The 24632-nt window shown below is 40.5% G+C and overlaps 1 protein-coding gene across 2 annotated transcripts in view; it reads left to right on the top strand.

The window, feature by feature from the left end:
* Nucleotides 1-1911: 1911 nt before the first annotated feature.
* The window catches only part of ddr2l (discoidin domain receptor family, member 2, like), an 85586-nt gene continuing 62865 nt past the window's right edge, over nucleotides 1912-24632 (top strand). For both annotated transcript variants that reach the window (XM_064934703.1, XM_064934616.1), the window contains exon 1: nucleotides 1912-2070. The gene's annotated coding sequence lies outside the window, so the exon portion shown is untranslated. The remainder of the gene's footprint in view (nucleotides 2071-24632) is intronic.

Raw genomic sequence — 24632 nt, 5'->3', positions numbered from 1 at the left:
ACCAGTTTGTTACCACCCTGTTACCAGTTTGTTACCACCCTGTTACCACCCTGTTACCACCTTGTTACCACCCTGTTACCACCTTGTTACCACCTTGTTACCACCCTGCTACCACCCTGTTACCACCCTGTTACCAGTTTGGAGTCCAATCTGTTTGGTACAGGCCTATAAAGATAAAGCCAATCATTTCTTTCAATATTGCAATCCTTATTCTTCCTGGAGGCAACATTTATTCAATGTCGGATTCAGATCATAATACATAACTAAAACAGGACATCAATTAGGCATATTCCTTCCCCTGAACGGTTCAGTGTGTTCCCCCAGCAAGACGACGGACGAAATGTCTATCTTTTGCTCTTGTGGCCTCAATGAATAGAAATAAATACCACTGTTTACTAGTGATGTTGTGTACTGTATTCTTCCACTCAGTGCTGGGTGTTTCCATCTTCTAGGCCCTGTGCGTTTTTAGGGGAACCAATCAACAACCCAAAACATGTGGAGATGGTTATTACATCATCCCTGAGGGGAAACCTCATGACACGGCATGTGGAGATGTGGGAGTCGAAGGAGAAAAACACTTCATGGGTTACAGAGTTTGAATCTCCTTCGCTGTTGTTAGGTTATACTGCCCTCTGCTGTTCAAAGTGGATGCGACACTTCTAAAACGTTTTTTGTTTTTGTTTACCACGGCCTATATACAGTACATAAAGCATCTCAGAGTATGAGTGCTGATCTAGGATCAGTTTCACCTTTTAGATCATAATGAATATGATTACATGAACAGGGGAGACCTGATCATAGATCAGCACTAACCTAAGCAGATTTAAGGGACAACCTCACATCAAAATAATTGCATTTAGCAATGAAAAAAACAACAACACTTATTGTTTTTCCAGATAACTCATGTTGTCTACTCTAGTCGTATGATTGCATTCTGCTCGGGTGACAATCCAGGAAGGAAGTGTTTTTCAATGGGGCTGCAAAAATATCTCCCTCACCTATAGGCTCCATCACTAAAGTTGTTCAACAACCTTCACTCACAATGTAATGTGTATTGTTGGTTGGGGCTATTCATTGTGAAAAGCTATTAAACATTTCCAGCACTAATATCTTTGGCCAAACTCTGCATTTAATTTAAATGCAATGTTAGAGAGCAATTCCAAATAAACACTGACAAGGTGCACTCTGATGATGACAAGTAGGATTTTATTGGACAGCTGGCCAAGACTGGAAGTGGGATTTCTGGACTCTCAGAGCGGTCTATACAGTACAGGTGTAGGATCTTAATTTGAGCCAGTTTGCTACAGCAGGAAAATAATCCTCCAGCCACAGGAAATTTGAATTATTATGTAGATTATAATTAACAGAAATGTTTGAATGGGGTTCATACAAATTTGACATTTTAAAGTGGAAATTGCAAACTTCAGAAGCTTTTTTAAAACTTAGATACATCACACGTTTGCATTTCCTGCTTAAAATAAATTATTCAATTAAGGTACCTACGTCTGTAGGTTGGTTGCCTTGACAGAGTCATTTTGAAAAAGGCTCTCTGTGTCGTTAATGGAAGATTAGGGATAATTATTGAGGCTATTCTAGATTAGAAGGTTAGTTAGAAACGCTTGAGCCCCCATCCTATAATATGGGATGACATCAGAGGCATCACTGATTTTAGGGAATTTAGGGAAACTGGCCTCAAACTTGATTAGTATAGGTTTAGGTTAGGCCTACATTTATCACGTGAATTTGCCTTAAAATGCGTGCTCCAGTGCCTAACGGAACAGGAGTCATATAGCCTCGTCAAATGTCCCAAATCGCGACCGTGCGCATGAGCCCATGTTGCGCCCATGGTCGCACCTCCTTCTCCCTCTATGGGCCGGAAGCGGGATGTGATGTAAAAAATTACATTGGAACTTTTTTCCTTGTGTGCTGATCCTCAGATCCATTGTAATACACCGAGAATCATCCACTTTTTTGCGATAATGATCCGGAAATTTTAATCAACAAGCGTGTCCGAAGGCCAGTCGAGTTGGGAAAGTCTATTATCGGGATCCCGTCAATAACTCAAATCAGGTAAATTGATAATGTTATCGGTACAAAGAAACAAGCTGTATTTGCCTGGAACAGATAAAAGTTATCCCATGGCTGTTTATGTTGGAGTCTTTGTTGCGATTAACAAACGAACTCGGAGAGAGAAATGTTTACGCTCGTCCTAGGACCACTCAAACGTTAAAACTCACTGTTGTAGACTAACTGTTGATTAAGTTATTGATAATGACAACAGAGTTATAAGGATATCGAACATATATTGTATTCGTTTAGGCCTATAATGTTTTTTGTCTTTATTTTTCTTTTCTTTTGGGGGGGGGGGTTAACCGCCCAAACATAATCATTTCAAACCTTGCTTACACATGTATACGATCACATCTATCGCTCTATTATGTCGGGAATACCTCGGGAGCACATTTCCAAAATTAAAATCACTTGGAGCTGATTTGCTGGTGTTTTTACTGTGTTTAATGTCAACAACAAAAACACTTGGGGGGGGGGCAAACAAAAGTCACCCGTGGGCCAGTTGGTGTACCCTGCTGTAGTTTTATCTGACGTTTGCTTATCCAAATACAGTTACCTTGTTTAAGTAGGCTGTTTCTTTTGGTTATTTTTACATTTCACAGACTGCTTCTGAAGAGTAGACTGGTATGTAATTACGGGACCGCAGAGATAAGGCCACTGACAATAAAATAGTTGAAATCATACAAGTCATTTTCTTCTAACCGCGGCGCGTGCGTTATGCTTGGTTATAGCCAACATGTCTCCAAACTGAAGGCCTTGAGATTGCCAAACAAATCATTTTTTTGCCTAGTGGGACTGTCTAACTTGTTTTAGTTTTTTTTTTTTGCGCAAAATGATCTGGCTAATATTGGGGGCCTTGAGGGAAAAAAATGGGCCAATATGTTTTTCCTCATTTAGTTGTGTTACAACCTGCATTTTTAATTTACCTTTATTTAACCAGGCAAGTCAGTTAAGAACACATTCTTATTTTCAATGATGGCCTGGGAACAGTGGGTTAACTGCCTGAACAACAGATTTGTACCTTGTCAGCTTGGGGGTTTGAACTAGCAACCTTCATTTGTACAAATGAATTAAAAATGAAAAGCTGAAATGTCTTGAGTCAATAAGTATGGCCTAAATAAGTTCAGGAGATTGCATAACAACATAATAAGTTGCATGGATTCACTCTGTGTGCAGTAATAGTGTTTAACATGATTTTTGAATGCCTACCTCATCGCTGTATCTCTGTACAATTATCTGAATTTCAAACACAGATTCAACCACAAACACCAGGGAGGTTTTGTAATGCCCGCAGAGAAGGGCACCTATTGGTAGATGAGTAGAAATTATGCACATACAGTTGAAGTCGGAAGTTCACATACACTTAGGTTGGAGTCATTGAAACTAGTTTTTCAACCACTCCACAAATTTCTTGTTAACAAACTATAGTTTTGGCAAGTCGGTTAGGACATCTACTTTGTACGACACAAGTCATTTTTCCAACAATTGTTTACAGACATATGATTTCACTTATAATTCACTGTATCACAATTCCAGTGGTTCAGAAGTTTCTGATAGGCTAATTGACATAATTTGAGTCAATTGGAGGTGTACCTGTGGATGTATTTCAAGGTCTACCTTCAAACTCAATGCCTCTTTGCTTAACATCACGGGAAAATGAAAAGAAATCAGCAAAGACCTCAGAATTTTTTTGTAGACCTCCACAAGTCTGGTTCATCCTTGGGAGCAATTTCCAAATGCCTGAAGGTAACACGTTCATCTGTATAAACAATAGTATGCAAGTATAAACACCATGGGACCGTGCAGCCGTCATACCACTCAGGAAGGAGACGTGTTCTGTCTCCTAGAGATGAACGGACTTTGTTGCAAAAAGTACAAATCAATCCCAGAACAACAGCAAAAGACCTAGTGAAGTAGCTGGAGGAAACAGTTACAAAAGTATCTATATCCACAGTAAAATGAGTCCTATATCGACACAACCTGAAAGGAAGAAGCCGCTCAGACAGGAAGAAGCCACTGCTCCAAAACCGCCAGAAAAAAGCCTGACTACAGTTTGGAACTGCACATGGAGAAATGTCCTCTCATCTGATGAAACAAAATTAGAACTGTTTGGCCAAAATGACCATCGTTATGTTTGGAGGAGAAAGGGGGAGGCTTGCAAACCGAAGAACACCATCCCAACCATGAAGCACGGGGGTGGCAGCATCATGTTGTGGGGGTGCTTTGCTGCAGGAGGGACTGGTACACTTCACAAAATAGATGACATCATGAGGTAGGAAAATGATGTGGATATATTGAAGCAACATCTCAAGACATCAGTCAGGAATTTAAAGCTTGGTCGCAAATGGGTCTTCCAAATGGACAATGACCCCAAGCATAGTTCCAACATTGTGGCAAAATGGCTTAAGGACAACAAAGTCAAGGTGTTGGAATGGCCATCACAAAGCCCTGACCTCAATCCTATGTGGGCAGAACTGAAAAAGCGTGTGCGAGCAAGGAGGCCTATAAACCTGACTCAGTTACACCAGCTGTGTCAGGAGGAATGGGCCAAAATGCACCCAACTTATTGTGGGAAGCTTGTGGAAGTCTACCCAAAACGTTTGACCCAAGTTAAACAAATTAAAGGCAATGCTACCAAATACTAATTGAGTGTATGTAAACTTCTGACCCACTGGGAATGTGATGAAAGAAATAAAAGCTGAAATAAATAATTCTCTCTGCTATTCTGACATTTCACATTCTTAAAATAAAGTGGTGATCCTAACTGACCTAATTTTTACTCTGATTAAATGTGAAAAACTGAGTTTAAATGTACAGTATTTGGCTAAGGTGTATATAAACTTCAGACATAAACTGTATTCAATACCAGTCAAAGTTTGGACACACCGACTCATTCAACGGTTTTTCTTTATTTTTTACTATTTTCTATATTGTACAATAATAGTGAAGACATCAAAACGATGAAATAACACATATGGAATCATGTAGTAACCAAAAAAGTTTTAAAAATAATCTAAATATATTTTAGATTTTAGATTCTTCAAAAGTAGCCACCCTTTGCCTTGATGACAGCTTTGCACGCTCTTGGATTTCTCTCAATGCCAAGAGGGAGACTGTCACTACAGGTGCTGGCACAAGCGCAGATGAAATCCCCCTGCTGGGATGCCGATTAAGATATTTACATGTCCTAATTAGAAAGATTGCTCAGAATACCATGCATTTTAATCGGCATACTTTGATTTAACAACGGTAACACCGGTTAAGATAAGCAGACTAAAGTGTTTATGGGACTAATGCATAATCGGCCTTCTGCCATATTCAGTTTAATATTGACTTATTTGTGTGCATGTAAACATACTCATTGTTGTTAGGGCTATTATAAAAGTCAAGGATGGCATTCTGTCTGGTTGGAACGTTAACAAGGGGTTGTAAATCCATTCCCATTAAGTCCAGACACGTTGTTGAAATCACCCATGATAATAATCCTAGCATTAACCTATTTTGCTCTGATAGTATCAAGGCTGTCCATTGGATGTTGGATATGTTGATATTCTGAATTGGATTGAGGGAGGGAATAATTGATATAATCGATCCAACTTGTCTTGGTAATCGTTTAGATGTAAGTCATCGCCCCAAACACTGCAATTCAGGTGGTACCTCTACGAATGGGAGGTTGTGTGTATTTCAGCTGGTACCTCTACAAATAGGAAGTTGTGTGTATTTCAGCTGGTACCTCTACGAATAGGAAGTTGTGTGTATTTCAGCTGGTACCTCTACGAATAGGAAGTTGTGTGTATTTCAGCTGGTACCTCTACGAATGGGAGGTTGTGTGTATTTCAGCTGGTACCTCTACGAATAGGAAGTTGTGTGTATTTCAGCTGGTTGGTTTAGGTGTTGAAACCATTCATTTCCCAGAGTTCAGAGTTCAGGTTTGTACATCTGGATCAAACCATGTCTCTTACCCAGCAGCAATTTCACCTCTCTCTGACAGCAGGATTGACAGACCAGTGACTCTGCATTGCACACTTTGACCCTAGGAGAATAAGTCATTTATTTCCTGTCCATCTTTGGTGAGCGAGTTTGTTTCCTCCTGGCGTTGTGGGTAATAGGGTTTAACTGGCACCACCCTCTCTGTCTGGTTTTTCTGATGTATTCTGTGTTGAATCAAGTGGGGTTTTTTCAGGCTCTTTACCCAGGGTTGTTATGATCTACTGGAGACTTTGTAGGAATCCTATTGGATACTGGATTAGAATCTTAAACATGAAATTAATCAGACTGATTCATCCTCGTAATGCCACCCGGCCACGCTACAGTGTGCAGGACTCATTGACTTGTACAATTTGTAACACTTCTCTCACGTCTGAATGATTGAAAAAAAAATGACAGAGTAACAATATGATGTCATTTCACGTACAAGTTTATGCTTTAGGAAATGCACTTCAACTACAGAGACAGATCAGATCATATTTTTATTGGTCACATACACGTGATTAGCAGATGTTATTGCGGGTGTAGGGTAATGCTTGTACCTCTCGCTCCGACAGTGCAGTAATATGTATAGGATGGTCACATACACATGATTAGCAGATGTTATTGCGGGTGTAGGGTAATGCTTGTACCTCTCGCTCCGACAGTGCAGTAATATGTATAGGATGGTCACATACACGTGATTAGCAGATGTTATTGCGGGTGTAGGGTAATGCTTGTACCTCTCGCTCCGACAGTGCAGTAATATGTATATGATGGCCTTGAGATAGAAGCTGTTTTTCAGTCTCTCGGTCCCATCTTTGATGGACCTGTACTGACCTAGCCTTCTGGATGATAGTGGGATGGACAGGCAGTGGCTCGAGTGGTTGATGTCCTTGATGATTTTTGGCCTTCCTATGTCATCGGGTGCTGTAGGTGTCCTGGAGGGCAGGTAGTTTGCCCCCCCGGTGATGCATTTGGCAGACTGCACCACCCCCTGAAGAGCCTTGTGGTTGAGGGCGGTGCAGTTGCTCTACCAGGTGGTGATACAGCCAAACAGGATGCTTTCAATTGTGCATCTGTAAAAGTTTGTGAGAGTTTTAAGTAACACGCCAAATGTCTTTAGCCTCCTGAGGTTGAAGAGGCTCTGTTGATGGAAAGGGTCCCATGTACCCCACTTCAATCAAGCAGGGTCTTCAGACAGCCACTTGGCTGTCACCCCCAAGACAAATCCAGTCACCCCCAAGACAAATCCAGTCACCCCCAAGACAAATCCAGCTATGGCCTCCTCCTTGTCAGGCCTCTCTCACTGGGCAGACAGGGGTCCTGGGATGGACAGCTCAGGCCTCTCTCACTGGGCAGACAGGGGTCCTGGGATGGACAGCTCAGGCCTCTCTCACTGGGCAGACAGGGGTCCTGGGATGGACAGCTCAGGCCTCTCTCACTGGGCAGACAGGGGTCCTGGGATGGACAGCTCAGGCCTCTCTCACTGGGCAGACAGGGGTTCTGGGATGGACAGCTCAGGTCTCTCACACTGGACAGACAGGGGTCCTGGGATGGACACCTCAGGTCTCTCACACTGGGCAGACAGGGGTCCTGGGATGAACTGCTCAGGTCTCTCTCACTGGGCAGACAGGGGTCCTGGGATGGACAGCTCAGGCCTCTCTCACTGGACAGACAGGGGTCCTGGGATGGACACCTCAGGTCTCTCTCACTGGGCAGACAGGGGTTCTGGAATGGACAGCTCAGGTCTCTCTCACTGGGCAGACAGGGGTCCTGGGATGGACAGCTCAGGTCTCTCACACTGGGCAGACAGGGGTCCTGGGATGGACAGCTCAGGTCTCTCTCACTGGGCAGACAGGGGTCCTGGGATGGACAGCTCAGGCCTCTCTCACTGGACAGACAGGGGTCCTGGGATGGACACCTCAGGTCTCTCTCACTGGGCAGACAGGGGTTCTGGAATGGACAGCTCAGGTCTCTCTCACTGGGCAGACAGGGGTCCTGGGATGGACAGCTCAGGCCTCTCTCACTGGACAGACAGGGGTCCTGGGATGGACAGCTCAGGTCTCTCTCACTGGGCAGACAGGGGTCCTGGGATGGACAGCTCAGGCCTCTCTCACTGGGCAGACAGGGGTCCTGGAATGGACAGCTCAGGTCTCTCTCACTGGGCAGACAGGGGTCCTGGGATGAACTGCTCAGGCCTCTCTCACTGCGCAGACAGGGGTCCTGGGATGGACAGCTCAGGTCTCTCTCACTGGGCAGACAGGGGTCCTGGGATGGACAGCTCAGGTCTCTCACACTGGGCAGACAGGGGTCCTGGGATGAACTGCTCAGGTCTCTCTCACTGGGCAGACAGGGGTCCTGGGATGGACAGCTCAGGCCTCTCTCACTGGGCAGACAGGGGTCCTGGGATGGACAGCTCGTACAGCTTCCCCACATACAGTGCTGGATCACGGCCCTGGTGAACTCGTTAAAGAGGAGAGGAGGAGGAGCCTGTCTGCGTTGCCTTGAGAACCAGCCTTGCCTTGTACCCCGGCCCGAGGAGACGCATTGGAAACCAGAACGCTTATTTTGTATCACAGCATTCCTGCTGTGGCGGTTGCCTGGAAGTAGATGAAGCATCTCAGACTTAATTGTCAGGGTCTTAGGGATTTTTTAAAATGTATAATTGTTTAACCGTTATTTAACTAGACAAGTCAGTTAAGAACAAATTCTTATTTAACAATGACGGCGTAGCCCAGTCAAACCCTCCCCTAACCCGGGCCAAACCCTCCCCTAACCCGGGCCAAACCCTCCCCTAACCCGGGCGATGCTGGGCCAATAGTGCGCCGCCCTATGGTACTCCCGATCACAGCCGGTTGTGATACAGACCGGGATCACACCAGGGTCTGTAGTGTTGCCTCTAGCACTGAGATGCAGTGCCTTAGACCGCTGTGCCACTCAGGATGGAAGAACTAAAATCATATAGACTCTCAGGTGTGGTTTTGAACAGTATATGCTACAATATACCTTTTGCAAGTCAAAGCAGCCACAGCCACAGTTGCATTATTTAACGTCAGCCCCCTGAAACCCCCAGGTTGTTGACTACTCTGTCAGACTCATCAAACTCTGATACTTCCATTATGGTCAGCGCTTGCAAGCTCCACTGTCAATGATGGTACAGCATCCGTCTTCAGGATTAGCTACCCGGCAAGACCCATTGAATGTTCTCCCCAATTGATGAAGTAGATTAGTTGGAAATGGTCAAGGCACACGCCCGTGTGACATGATTGTACTTTGGTCGTACGTTCTGCTTGAGCTAGTAGCTAGTAGCTAGCTTACAGTTGGTAAACAAAGCCAAAGGAAGGTGTAAGCGCACATGTGATGACGGTACATATTTAAATGACTAAATATGACGAGACGCTACTATTGGCGTATTACATTTCTGGCTTTATGTGATGTTGCATAAAGGCTGTAAGTAAAACCTTGGTAATGTCTGCCTCCTGAATCCAAGTGTTTGACACGGGGGCAGGGGACCAGCAACTTTATTTTCAAACTTGATCAATGTACCAGCTACAGTTATTTTTCATACTTTGAACTGGTTTCATCCAAATATCATCCAATTGAATGAAAAATACTGTTCGAGACCTGATGTTTGGGCCTAATGCATTTCCTTTATGCAAATTCACAGTAGTTATACATGCCCTACAATATACCACTAGGGCCTTCAGAGATGTTTTAACTAATTATCTTTTCATGTCTGTTTCTTGAGTTTGTCAAAATGTTATAGATCAGAATAACACAGAATAAAAATAACATAGAATAGCATAGAATAGAATAACATAGAATAGCATAGAATAGAATAACATAGAACAACATAGAATAGCATAACATATATTAGAATAGCATAGAAATGAACAACATAGAAAATAATAACATAGAATAGAATTATATAGAATATAATAAAAATAATTTTCCCAGAGGGAACATCAGTATCTCAAAAGGAGGTGATGAGTCTGTTATCTCAATCCTAATTAGCTTTGTCTCTTTTTCATATACTCCTCTCACCCACAATGCTTTATGGTTATAAACAGATGTTTATAGTTAAAATTATCTGTCATTTAGACATAAATGCAAAAAATACACTTAAACACATGACTTAAGCCAGCAGGCTGGGGATCCACATTCTATCTATCCAATCAGAGACCTGGATGGGTGGTGCCAGAATAACAACCTATCCCTCAACGTAACCAAGACTAAGGAGATGATTGTAGACTACAGGAACTTGAGGACCGAGCACACCCCCATTCTCATCGATGGGGCTGTAGTGGAGCAGGTTGAGAGCTTCAAGTTCCCTGGTGTCCACATCAACAACAAACTAGAATGGTCCAAACACACCAAGACAGTCGTGAAGAGGGCACGACAAAGCCTATTCCCCCTCAGAAAACTAAAAAGATTTGGCACGGATCCTGAGATCTACAGGTTCTACAGCTGCAACATTGAGAGCATCCTGACCGGTTGCATCACTGCCTGGTACGGAAATTGCTTGCCAATATCAGACCACTGTGCCAATATCAGGACCACTGTGCCAATATCAGACTGCTGTGCCAATATCAGACTGCTGTGCCAATATCAGACTGCTGTGCCAATATCAGACCACTGTGCCAATATCAGACCACTGTGCCAATATCAGACTGCTGTGCCAATATCAGACTGCTGTGCCAATATCAGACCACTGTGCCAATATCAGACCACTGTGCCAATATCAGACTGCTGTGCCAATATCAGACCACTGTGCCAATATCAGACCACTGTGCCAATATCAGACCACTGTGCCAATATCAGACTGCTGTGCCAATATCAGACCACTGTGCCAATATCAGACGGCTGTGCCAATATCAGACTGATTATGACCGATAATCGACCGATTATGATTTTTCAACGCCGATACCGATTATTGGAGGATCCAAAAAAAAAAGCCGACACCGATTAATCGGCCGATTTTTTACAATTTATTTGTAATAATGACAATTACAACAATACTGGATGAACACTTATTTTAACTTAATGTAATACACAAATAAATAATGAAACATGTTCAATTTGGTTTAAATAATGCAAAAACAAAGTGTTGGAGAAGAAAGTAAAAGTGCAATATGTGCCATGTAAGGAAGCTAACGTTTAAGTTCCTTGCTCAGAACATATGCAAGCTGGTGGTTCCTTTTAACATGAGTCTTCAATATTCCCAGTTTTAGGTTGTAGTTATTATAGGAATTATAGGACTATTTCTCTCTATACCATTTGTATTTCATTAACCTTTGACTATTGGATGTTCTTATAGGCACTTTAGTATTGCCAGTGTAACAGTATAGCTTCCATCCCTCTCCTCGCTCCTACCTGGGCTCGAACCAGGAACACATCGACAACAGCCACCTTTGAAGCAGTGTTACTCATCGCTCCACAAAAGCCGCGGCCCTTGCAGAGCAAAGGGAACAACTACTCCAAGTCTCAGAGCAAGTGACATTTTAAACGCTATTAGCGCGCACCCCACTAACTAGCTAGCCATTTCACTTCGGTTACACCAGCCCAATCTCGGGAGTTGATAGGCTTGAAGTCATAAACAGCTGCTGGCAAACGCACTAAAGTGCTGTTTGAATGAATGCTTATGAGCCTGCTGCTGCCTACCACCGCTCAGTCAGACTGCTGTATCAAATCATAGACTTAGTTATAACATGATAACACACAGAGATACGATCCTTAGATCATTCTTATGGTCGAATCCGGAAACTATCAGCTCGAAAACAAGACGTTTATTCTTTCAGTGAAATACAGAACCGTTCCGTATTTTATCTATCGTGTGGCATCCATAAGTCTAAACATTCCTGTTACATTGCACAACCTTCAATGTTATGTTATAATTATGTAAAATTCTGGCAAATTAGGCAGCCCAAACTGTTGCATATACACTGACTCTGCGTGCAATGAAAAGTGGCACAACTTCACCTGGTTAATATTGCCTGCTAACCTGGATTTCTTTTAGCTAAATATGCAGGTTTAGAAATATATACTTCTGTGTATTGATTGAAAGGCATTGATGTTTATGGTTAGGTACACATATGCAACGCAGGACACGCTAGATAAACTAGTAATATCATCAACCATGTGTAGTCAACTAGTGATTATGATTGATTGATTGATTGTCTGTTTTTTTATAAGATAAGTTTAATGCTAGCTAGCAACTTACCTTGGCTTACTGCATTTGCGTAACAGGCAGGCTCCTCGTGGAGTGCAATGTAATCAGGTGGTTAGAGCGTTGGACTAGTTTACTGTAAGGTTGCAAGATTGAATCCCCCGAGCTGACAAGGTAAATATCTGTCGTTCTGCCCCTGAACAAGGCAGTTAACCCACCGTTCCTAGGCCGTCATTGAAAATAAGAATGTGTTCTTAACTGACTTGCCTAGTTAAATAAAGATTAAATAAAGGTGTAAAAAAATATTTTTAAAAATCGTCCAAATCGGTGTCCAAAAATACAGATTTCCGATTGTTATGAAAATCTGAAATCGGCCCTAATTAATCGGCCATTCTGTATATACAGTTGAAGTTGGAAGTTTACATACACCGTAGCCAAATATATTAAAACTCAGTTTTTCACTATTCCTGACATTTAATCCTAGTAAAAAGTCCCTGTCTTAGGTCAGTTAGGGTCACCACTTTATTTTAAGAATGTGAAATGTCTGAATAATAGTACAGAGAATGGTTTTATTTCTTTCATCACATTCCTAGTGGGTCAGAAGTTTACATATACAGTGCCTTGCGAAAGTATTCGGCCCCCTTGAACTTTGCGACCTTTTGCCACATTTCAGGCTTCAAACATAAAGATATAAAACTGTATTTTTTTGTGAAGAATCAACAACAAGTGGGACACAATCATGAAGTGGAACGACATTTATTGGATATTTCAAACTTTTTTAACAAATCAAAAACTGAAAAATTGGGCGTGCAAAATTATTCAGCCCCTTTACTTTCAGTGCAGCAAACTCTCTCCAGAGGTTCAGTGAGGATCTCTGAATGATCCAATGTTGACCTAAGTAACTAATGATGATAAATACAATCCACCTGTGTGTAATCAAGTCTCCGTATAAATGCACCTGCACTGTGATAGTCTCAGAGGTCCGTTAAAATCGCAGAGAGCATCATGAAGAACATGGAACACACCAGGCAGGTCCGAGATACTGTTGTGAAGAAGTTTAAAGCTGGATTTGGATACAAAAAGATTTCCCAAGCTTTAAACATCCCAAGGAGCACTGTGCAAGCGATAATATTGAAATGGAAGGAGTATCAGACCACTGCAAATCTACCAAGACCTGGCCGTCCCTCTAAACTTTCAGCTCATACAAGGAGAGGACTGATCAGAGATGCAGCCAAGAGGCCCATGATCACTCTGGATGAACTGCAGAGATCTACAGCTGAGGTGGGAGACTCTGTCCATAGGACAACAATCAGTCGTATATTGCACAAATCTGGCCTTTATGGAAGAGTGGCAAGAAGAAAGCCATTTCTTAAAGATATCCATAAAAAGTGTCGTTTAAAGTTTGCCACAAGCCACCTGGGAGACACACCAAACATGTGGAAGAAGGTGCTCTGGTCAGATGAAACCAAAATTTAACTTTTTGGCAACAATGCAAAACGTTATGTTTGGCGTAAAAGCAACACAGCTCATCACCCTGACCACACCATCCCCACTGTCAAACATGGTGGTGGCAGCATCATGGTTTGGGCCTGCTTTTCTTCAGCAGGGACAGAGAAGATGGTTAAAATTGATGGGAAGATGGATGGAGCCAAATGCAGGACCATTCTGGAAGAAAACCTGATGGAGTCTGCAAAAGACCTGAGACTGGGATGGAGATTTGTCTTCCAACAAGACAATGATCCAAAACATAAAGCAAAATCTACAATGGAATGGTTCAAAAATAAACATATCCAGGTGTTAGAATGGCCAAGTCAAAGTCCAGACCTGAATCCAATCGAGAATCTGTGGAAAGAACTGAAAACTGCTGTTCACAAATGCTCTCCATTCAACCTCACTGAGCTCGAGCTGTTTTGCAAGGAGGAATGTGAAAAAATTTCAGTCTCTCGATGTGCAAAACTGATAGAGACATACCCCAAGCGACTTACAGCTGTAATCGCAGCAAAAGGTGGCGCTACAAAGTATTAACTTAAGGGGGCTGAATAATTTTGCACGCCCAATTTTTCCGTTTTTGATTTGTTAAAAAAGTTTGAAATATCCAATAAATGTCGTTCCACTTCATGATTGTGTCCCACTTGTTGCTGATTCTTCACAAAAAATACAGTTTTATATCTTTATGTTTGAAGCCTGAAATGTGGCAAAAGGTCGCATAGTTCAAGGGGGCCGAATACTTTTGCAAGGCACTGTACTCAATTAGTATTTGGTAGCATTGCCTTTAAATTGTTTAACTTGGGTTAAACGTCTCGGGTAGCCTTCCACAAGCTTCCCACATAAGTTTGTTGAATTTTGGCCCATTCCTCCCGACAGATCTGGTATAACTGAGTCAGGTTTGTAGGCCTCCTTGCTCACAGTCTTTTTCAGTTTTGCCCACAGATTTTTTATAGGATTGAGGTCAGGGCTTTGTGATGGCCACTCAAATACCTTGACCCTGTTGTCCTTAAGCCATTTTGACACAACTTTGGAAGTATGCTTGGGGTCATTTTCCATTTGGAAGACCCATTTGCGACCAAGCTTTAACTTCCTGACTGATGTCTTGAGATGTTGCTTCATTATATCCACATAATTTTCCATCCACATAATTTTCCTACCTCATGATGCCATCTATTTTGTGAAGTGCAACAGTCCCTCCTGCAACAAAAGCACCCCCACAACATGATGCTGCCACCCCTGTGCTTCATGGTTGGGATGGTGGTCTTTGGCTTGCAAGCCTCCCCCTTTTTCCTCCAAACATAACGATGGTCATTATCGCCAAACAGTTGTATTTTTGAGGACAGTCAGAGGACATTTCTCCAAAAAGTACGATCTTTGTCCCCATGTGCAGTTGCAAACCGTAGTCTGGCATTTTATGGGGGTTTTGGAGCAGTGGTTTCTTCCTTGCTGATGGTGTTTATAGTTGCGTACTGTTGTTTGTACAGATGAACGTGGTACCGTCAGGCCTTTGGAAATTGCTCCCAAGGATGAACCAGACTTGTGGAGGTCCACCATTTTTTTCTGAGGTCTTGGCTGATTTCTTTTGATTTTCCCATGATGTCAAGCAGAGGCACTGAGTTTGAAGGTAGGCCTTGAAATACATCCAGAGGTACACTTCCAATTGACTCAAATTATGTCAATTAGCCTATCAGCAGCCTCTAAAGTCATGACATCATTTTCTGGAATTTTCCAAGCTGTTTAAAGGCAGTCAACTTAGTGTATGGAAACTTCTGACCCACTGAAATTGTGATACAGTTCATCATAAGTGAAATAATCTGTCGGTACACTTTTGGGGATAAATAACTTGTTTCATGCACAAAGTAGATGTCCTAAACGACTTGCCAAAACTATAGTTTATTAACAAGAAATTTGTGGAGTGGTTGAAAAACTAGTTTCAATGACTCCAACCTAAGTGTATGTAAACTTCATGAATATCATGAATAAGTCCAAAAATGGGTGTAGCAACAACAAATTGTCCCATTAAGTCTATCAGAAGTTTGAGGCCTATGTGTCTATGTGTCTATTAGGTCTATGTGTCTATGTGTCTATTAGTCTATGTGTCTATGTGTCTATGTGTCTATGTGTCTATGTGTCTATGTGTCTATTAGGTCTATGTGTCTATTAGGTCTATGCGTCTATTTGTCTATGTGTCTATGTGTCTATGTGTCTATGTGTCTATGTGTCTATGTGTCTATGTGTCTATGTGTCTATGCGTCTATGAGGTCTATGTGTCTATTAGGTCTATGTGTCTATGTGTCTATTAGGTCTATGTGTCTATTAGGTCTATGTGTCTATGTGTCTATGTGTCTATGTGTCTATTAGGTCTATGTGTCTATTAGGTCTATGTGTCTATGAGGTCTATGTGTCTATTAGGTCTATGTGTCTATTAGGTCTATGTGTCTATGTGTCTATGTGTCTATGTGTCTATGTGTCTATTAGGTCTATGTGTCTATGTGTCTATGTGTCTATGTGTCTATGAGGTCTATGTGTCTATTAGGTCTATGTGTCTATGTGTCTATGTGTCTATGTGTCTATGAGGTCTATGTGTCTATTAGGTCTATGTGTCTATGTGTCTATTAGGTCTATGTGTCTATGTGTCTATGTGTCTATGTGTCTATTAGGTCTATGTGTCTATGTGTCTATGTGTCTATGTGTCTATGTGTCTATTAGGTCTATGTGTCTATGTGTCTATGTGTCTATGTGTCTATGTGTCTATGTGTCTATGTGTCTATTAGGTCTATGTGTCTATGTGTCTATGTGTCTATGTGTCTATTAGGTCTATGTGTCTATGTGTCTATTAGGTCTATGTGTCTATGTGTCTATTAGGTCTATGTGTCTATGTGTCTATTAGGTCTATGTGTCTATGTGTCTATGTGTCTATGTGTCTATGTGTCTATTAGGTCTATGTGTCTATGTGTCTATTAGGTCTATGTGTCTATGTGTCTATGTGTCTATGTGTCTATGTGTCTATTAGGTCTATGTGTCTATGTGTCTATGAGGTCTATGTGTCTATGTGTCTATGAGGTCTATGTGTCTATGAGGTCTATGTGTCTATTAGGTCTATGTGTCTATGTGTCTATGTGTCTATGTGTCTATGAGGTCTATGTGTCTATTAGGTCTATGTGTCTATGTGTCTATGTGTCTATGTGTCTATGTGTCTATTAGGTCTATGTGTCTATGTGTCTATGAGGTCTATGTGTCTATGTGTCTATGAGGTCTATGTGTCTATGTGTCTATGTGTCTATTAGGTCTATGTGTCTATGTGTCTATGTGTCTATGTGTCTATGAGGTCTATGTGTCTATTAGGTCTATGTGTCTATGTGTCTATGTGTCTATGTGTCTATGTGTCTATGTGTCTATGTGTCTATTAGGTCTATGTGTCTATTAGGTCTATGTGTCTATGTGTCTATGTGTCTATGAGGTCTATGTGTCTATTAGGTCTATGTGTCTATGTGTCTATGAGGTCTATGTGTCTATTAGGTCTATGTGTCTATGAGGTCTATGTGTCTATGTGTCTATTAGTCTATGTGTCTATTAGGTCTATGTGTCTATTAGGTCTATGTGTCTATGTGTCTATGTGTCTATGTGTCTATGTGTCTATGTGTCTATGTGTCTATGTGTCTATTAGGTCTATGTGTCTATGAGTCTATGAGGTCTATGTGTCTATGAGGTCTATGTGTCTATTAGGTCTATGTGTCTATGTGTCTATTAGGTCTATGTGTCTATTAGGTCTATGTGTCTATTAGGTCTATGTGTCTATGTGTCTATGTGTCTATGTGTCTATTAGGTCTATGTGTCTATGAGTCTATGAGGTCTATGTGTCTATGAGGTCTATGTGTCTATTAGGTCTATGTGTCTATGTGTCTATTAGGTCTATGTGTCTATTAGGTCTATGTGTCTATGTGTCTATGTGTCTATGAGGTCTATGTGTCTATGTGTCTATGTGTCTATGTGTCTATTAGGTCTATGTGTATTAGGTCTATGTGTCTATGTGTCTATTAGGTCTATGTGTCTATGTGTCTATGTGTCTATGTGTCTATGTGTCTATTAGGTCTATGTGTCTATGTGTCTATGTGTCTATGTGTCTATTAGGTCTATGTGTCTATGTGTCTATGTGTCTATGTGTCTATGTGTCTATGTGGTCTATGTGTCTATGTGTCTATGTGTCTATGTGTCTATGTGTCTATGTGTCTATGTGTCTATGTGTCTATGTGTCTATGTGTCTATGTGTCTATGTGTCTATGTGTCTATGTGTCTATGTGTCTATGTGTCTATGAGGTCTATGTGTCTATGTGTCTATTAGGTCTATGTGTCTATGTGTCTATTAGGTCTATGTGTCTATTAGGTCTATGTGTCTATGTGTCTATGTGTCTATGTGTCTATTAGGTCTATGTGTCTATGTGTCTATTAGGTCTATGTGTCTATGAGGTCTATGTGTCTATGAGGTCTATGTGTCTATGAGGTCTATGTGTCTATTAGGTCTATGTGTCTATGAGGTCTATGTGTCTATGAGGTCTATGTGTCTATTAGGTCTATGTGTCTATGTGTCTATGTGTCTATGTGTCTATGTGTCTATGAGGTCTATGTGTCTATTAGGTCTATGTGTCTATGTGTCTATGTGTCTATGTGTCTATTAGGTCTATGTGTCTATGAGGTCTATGTGTCTATGTGTCTATGTGTCTATGAGGTCTATGTGTCTATGAGGTCTATGTGTCTATTAGGTCTATGTGTCTATGAGGTCTATGTGTCTATGAGGTCTATGTGTCTATGAGGTCTATGTGTCTATGTGTCTATGTGTCTATTAGGTCTATGTGTCTATGTGTCTATGTGTCTATGTGTCTATTAGGTCTATGTGTCTATGTGTCTATGAGGTCTATGTGTCTATGTGTCTATGTGTCTATGAGGTCTATGTGTCTATGAGGACTATGTGTCTATGAGGTCTATGTGTCTATGAGGTCTATGTGTCTATGTGTCTATGTGTCTATGTGTCTATTAGGTCTATGTGTCTATGAGGTCTATGTGTCTATGAGGTCTATGTGTCTATGAGGTCTATGTGTCTATGAGGTCTATGTGTCTATGTGTCTATGTGTCTATGTGTCTATTAGGTCTATGTGTCTATGTGTCTATGTGTCTATGTGTCTATTAGGTCTATGTGTCTATGTGTCTATGTGTCTATGTGTCTATGTGTCTATTAGGTCTATGTGTCTATTAGGTCTATGTGTCTATGTGTCTATTAGGTCTATGTGTCTATGTGTCTATGTGTCTATGTGTCTATGTGTCTATGTGTCTATGTGTCTATGTGTCTATGTGTCTATTAGGTCTATGTGTCTATGTGTCTATGTGTCTATGTGTCTATGTGTCTATTAGGTCTATGTGTCTATTAGGTCTATGTGTCTATGTGTCTATGTGTCTATGTGTCTATGTGTCTATGTGTCTATGTGTCTATTAGGTCTATGTGTCTATTAGGTCTATGTGTCTATGTGTCTATGTGTCTATGTGTCTATTAGGTCTATGTGTCTATTAGGTCTATGTGTCTATGTGTCTATGTGTCTATGTGTCTATGAGGTCTATGTGTCTATTAGGTCTATGTGTCTATTAGGTCTATGTGTCTATTAGGTCTATGTGTCTATGAGGTCTATGTGTCTATGTGTCTATGTGTCTATGTGTCTATTAGGTCTATGTGTCTATGTGTCTATGTGTCTATGTGTCTATGTGTCTATTAGGTCTATGTGTCTATTAGGTCTATGTGTCTATTAGGTCTATGTGTCTATGTGTCTATTAGGTCTATGTGTCTATGTGTCTATGTGTCTATGTGTCTATTAGGTCTATGTGTCTATTAGGTCTATGTGTCTATGTGTCTATGTGTCTATGTGTCTATGTGTCTATGTGTCTATTAGGTCTATGTGTCTATGTGTCTATGTGTCTATGTGTCTATGTGTCTATGTGTCTATTAGGTCTATGTGTCTATGAGGTCTATGTGTCTATTAGGTCTATGTGTCTATGTGTCTATGTGTCTATTAGGTCTATGTGTCTATGTGTCTATGTGTCTATTAGGTCTATGTGTCTATGTGTCTATTAGGTCTATGTGTCTATTAGGTCTATGTGTCTATGTGTCTATGTGTCTATGTGTCTATGTGTCTATGTGTCTATTAGGTCTATGTGTCTATGAGGTCTATGTGTCTATTAGGTCTATGTGTCTATGTGTCTATGTGTCTATTAGGTCTATGTGTCTATGTGTCTATGTGTCTATGTGTCTATTAGGTCTATGTGTCTATGTGTCTATGTGTCTATGTGTCTATGTGTCTATTAGGTCTATGTGTCTATGAGGTCTATGTGTCTATTAGGTCTATGTGTCTATGTGTCTATGTGTCTATTAGGTCTATGTGTCTATGTGTCTATGTGTCTATGTGTCTATGTGTCTATGTGTCTATTAGGTCTATGTGTCTATGTGTCTATTAGGTCTATGTGTCTATGTGTCTATGTGTCTATGTGTCTATTAGGTCTATGTGTCTATGTGTCTATTAGGTCTATGTGTCTATTAGGTCTATGTGTCTATGAGGTCTATGTGTCTATGAGGTCTATGTGTCTATGAGGTCTATGTGTCTATGTGTCTATGTGTCTATGTGTCTATTAGGTCTATGTGTCTATGTGTCTATGTGTCTATGTGTCTATTAGGTCTATGTGTCTATGTGTCTATGTGTCTATGTGTCTATGTGTCTATGAGGTCTATGTGTCTATGAGGTCTATGTGTCTATGTGTCTATTAGGTCTATGTGTCTATGTGTCTATGTGTCTATGTGTCTATGTGTCTATGTGTCTATTAGGTCTATGTGTCTATGTGTCTATTAGGTCTATGTGTCTATGTGTCTATGTGTCTATGTGTCTATGTGTCTATTAGGTCTATGTGTCTATTAGGTCTATGTGTCTATGTGTCTATGTGTCTATGTGTCTATGTGTCTATGTGTCTATGTGTCTATTAGGTCTATGTGTCTATTAGGTCTATGTGTCTATGTGTCTATGTGTCTATGTGTCTATTAGGTCTATGTGTCTATTAGGTCTATGTGTCTATGTGTCTATGTGTCTATGTGTCTATGAGGTCTATGTGTCTATTAGGTCTATGTGTCTATGAGGTCTATGTGTCTATGAGGTCTATGTGTCTATGAGGTCTATGTGTCTATGTGTCTATGTGTCTATGTGTCTATTAGGTCTATGTGTCTATGTGTCTATGTGTCTATGTGTCTATGTGTCTATTAGGTCTATGTGTCTATTAGGTCTATGTGTCTATTAGGTCTATGTGTCTATGTGTCTATTAGGTCTATGTGTCTATGTGTCTATGTGTCTATGTGTCTATTAGGTCTATGTGTCTATTAGGTCTATGTGTCTATGTGTCTATGTGTCTATGTGTCTATGTGTCTATGTGTCTATTAGGTCTATGTGTCTATGTGTCTATGTGTCTATGTGTCTATGTGTCTATGTGTCTATTAGGTCTATGTGTCTATGAGGTCTATGTGTCTATTAGGTCTATGTGTCTATGTGTCTATGTGTCTATTAGGTCTATGTGTCTATGTGTCTATGTGTCTATTAGGTCTATGTGTCTATGTGTCTATTAGGTCTATGTGTCTATTAGGTCTATGTGTCTATGTGTCTATGTGTCTATGTGTCTATGTGTCTATGTGTCTATTAGGTCTATGTGTCTATTAGGTCTATGTGTCTATTAGGTCTATGTGTCTATGTGTCTATGTGTCTATTAGGTCTATGTGTCTATGTGTCTATGTGTCTATGTGTCTATTAGGTCTATGTGTCTATGTGTCTATGTGTCTATGTGTCTATGTGTCTATTAGGTCTATGTGTCTATGAGGTCTATGTGTCTATTAGGTCTATGTGTCTATGTGTCTATGTGTCTATTAGGTCTATGTGTCTATGTGTCTATGTGTCTATGTGTCTATGTGTCTATGTGTCTATTAGGTCTATGTGTCTATGTGTCTATTAGGTCTATGTGTCTATGTGTCTATGTGTCTATTAGGTCTATGTGTCTATGTGTCTATTAGGTCTATGTGTCTATTAGGTCTATGTGTCTATGTGTCTATTAGGTCTATGTGTCTATTAGGTCGATGTGTCTATGTGTCTATGTGTCTATGAGGTCTATGTGTCTATGTGGTCTATGTGTCTATTAGGTCTATGTGTCTATGTGTCTATTAGGTCTATGTGTCTATGTGTTTATGTGTCTATGTGTCTATGTGTCTATGTGTCTATGTGTCTATTAGGTCTATGTGTCTATGTGTTTATGTGTCTATGTGTCTATTAGGTCTATGTGTCTATGTGTCTATGTGTCTATGTGTCTATTAGGTCTATGTGTCTATGTGTCTATGTGGTCTATGTGTCTATGTGTCTATGTGTCTATTAGGTCGATGTGTCTATGTGTCTATGTGTCTATGAGGTCTATGTGTCTATGTGGTCTATGTGTCTATGTGTCTATGTGTCTATTAGGTCTATGTGTCTATGTGTCTATTAGGTCTATGTGTCTATGTGTCTATTAGGTCTATGTGTCTATGTGTCTATTAGGTCTATGTGTCTATTAGGTCTATGTGTCTATGTGTCTATTAGGTCTATGTGTCTATTAGGTCTATGTGTCTATGTGTCTATTAGGTCTATGTGTCTATGTGTCTATTAGGTCTATGTGTCTATGTGTTTATGTGTCTATGTGTCTATTAGGTCTATGTGTCTATGTGTCTATGTGTCTATGTGTCTATGTGTCTATGTGTCTATGTGTCTATTAGGTCTATGTGTCTATGTGTCTATTAGGTCTATGTGTCTATGTGTCTATGTGTCTATGTGTCTATGTGTCTATGTGTCTATTAGGTCTATGTGTCTATTAGGTCTATGTGTCTATGTGTCTATGTATCTATGTGTCTATGTGTCTATGAGGTCTATGTGTCTATGTGTCTATGTGTCTATGTGTCTATTAGGTCTATGTGTCTATGTGTCTATGTGTCTATTAGGTCTATGTGTCTATGTGTCTATGTGTCTATGTGTCTATGTGTCTATGTGTCTATTAGGTCTATGTGTCTATGAGGTCTATGTGTCTATTAGGTCTATGTGTCTATGTGTCTATGTGTCTATTAGGTCTATGTGTCTATGTGTCTATGTGTCTATGTGTCTATGTGTCTATGTGTCTATGTGTCTATTAGGTCTATGTGTTTATGTGTCTATTAGGTCTATGTGTCTATGTGTCTATTAGGTCTATGTGTCTATGTGTCTATTAGGTCTATGTGTCTATTAGGTCTATGTGTCTATGTGTCTATTAGGTCTATGTGTCTATTAGGTCGATGTGTCTATGTGTCTATGTGTCTATGAGGTCTATGTGTCTATGTGGTCTATGTGTCTATTAGGTCTATGTGTCTATGTGTCTATTAGGTCTATGTGTCTATGTGTTTATGTGTCTATGTGTCTATGTGTCTATTAGGTCTATGTGTCTATGTGTTTATGTGTCTATGTGTCTATTAGGTCTATGTGTCTATGTGTCTATGTGTCTATGTGTCTATGTGTCTATTAGGTCTATGTGTCTATGTGTCTATGAGGTCTATGTGTCTATTAGGTCTATGTGTCTATGTGTCTATGTGTCTATGTGTCTATGTGTCTATGTGTCTATTAGGTCTATGTGTCTATGTGTCTATGTGTCTATGTGTCTATGTGTCTATTAGGTCTATGTGTCTATTAGGTCTATGTGTCTATGTGTCTATTAGGTCTATGTGTCTATTCGGTCTATGTGTCTATGTGTCTATGTGTCTATTAGGTCTATGTGTCTATGTGTCTATGTGTCTATTAGGTCTATGTGTCTATGTGTCTATGTGTCTATTAGGTCTATGTGTCTATGTGTCTATGTGTCTATTAGGTCTATGTGTCTATTAGGTCTATGTGTCTATGTGTCTATGTGTCTATGTGTCTATGTGTCTATGTGTCTATTAGGTCTATGTGTCTATGTGTCTATTAGGCCTATGTGTCTATGTGGTCTATGTGTCTATGTGTCTATGTGTCTATTAGGTCTATGTGTCTATGTGTCTATTAGGTCTATGTGTCTATGTGTCTATTAGGTCTATGTGTCTATGTGTCTATTAGGTCTATGTGTCGATGAGGTCTATGTGTCTATGTGTCTATTAGGTCTATGTGTCTATGTGTCTATGTGTCTATGTGTCTATTAGGTCTATGTGTCTATGTGTCTATTAGGTCTATGTGTCGATGAGGTCTATGTGTCTATGTGTCTATTAGGTCTATGTGTCTATGTGTCTATGTGTCTATGTGTCTATTAGGTCTATGTGTCTATGTGTCTATGTGTCTATGTGTCTATGAGGTCTATGTGTCTATGTGTCTATGTGTCTATGTGTCTATTAGGTCTATGTGTCTATGTGTCTATGTGTCTATGAGGTCCATGTGTCTATGTGTCTATGTGTCTATGTGTCTATGTGTCTATGTGTCTATTAGGTCTATGTGTCTATGTGTCTATTAGGTCTATGTGTCGATGAGGTCTATGTGTCTATGTGTCTATTAGGTCTATGTGTCTATGTGTCTATGTGTCTATGTGTCTATTAGGTCTATGTGTCTATGTGTCTATTAGGTCTATGTGTCGATGAGGTCTATGTGTCTATGTGTCTATTAGGTCTATGTGTCTATGTGTCTATGTGTCTATGTGTCTATTAGGTCTATGTGTCTATGTGTCTATGTGTCTATGTGTCTATGAGGTCTATGTGTCTATGTGTCTATGTGTCTATGTGTCTATTAGGTCTATGTGTCTATTAGGTCTATGTGTCTATGTGTCTATGTGTCTATGTGTCTATGTGTCTATGTGTCTATGTGTCTATTAGGTCTATGTGTCTATTAGTCTATGTGTTGATGTGTTGATGTGT

This window comes from Oncorhynchus masou, chromosome 1 (assembly GCF_036934945.1).
Source record: "Oncorhynchus masou masou isolate Uvic2021 chromosome 1, UVic_Omas_1.1, whole genome shotgun sequence".
NCBI lineage: Eukaryota > Metazoa > Chordata > Actinopteri > Salmoniformes > Salmonidae > Oncorhynchus > Oncorhynchus masou.
Note: the sequence above shows the minus strand (reverse complement) of the source record. Positions and strands in the feature narration are given on the sequence as shown.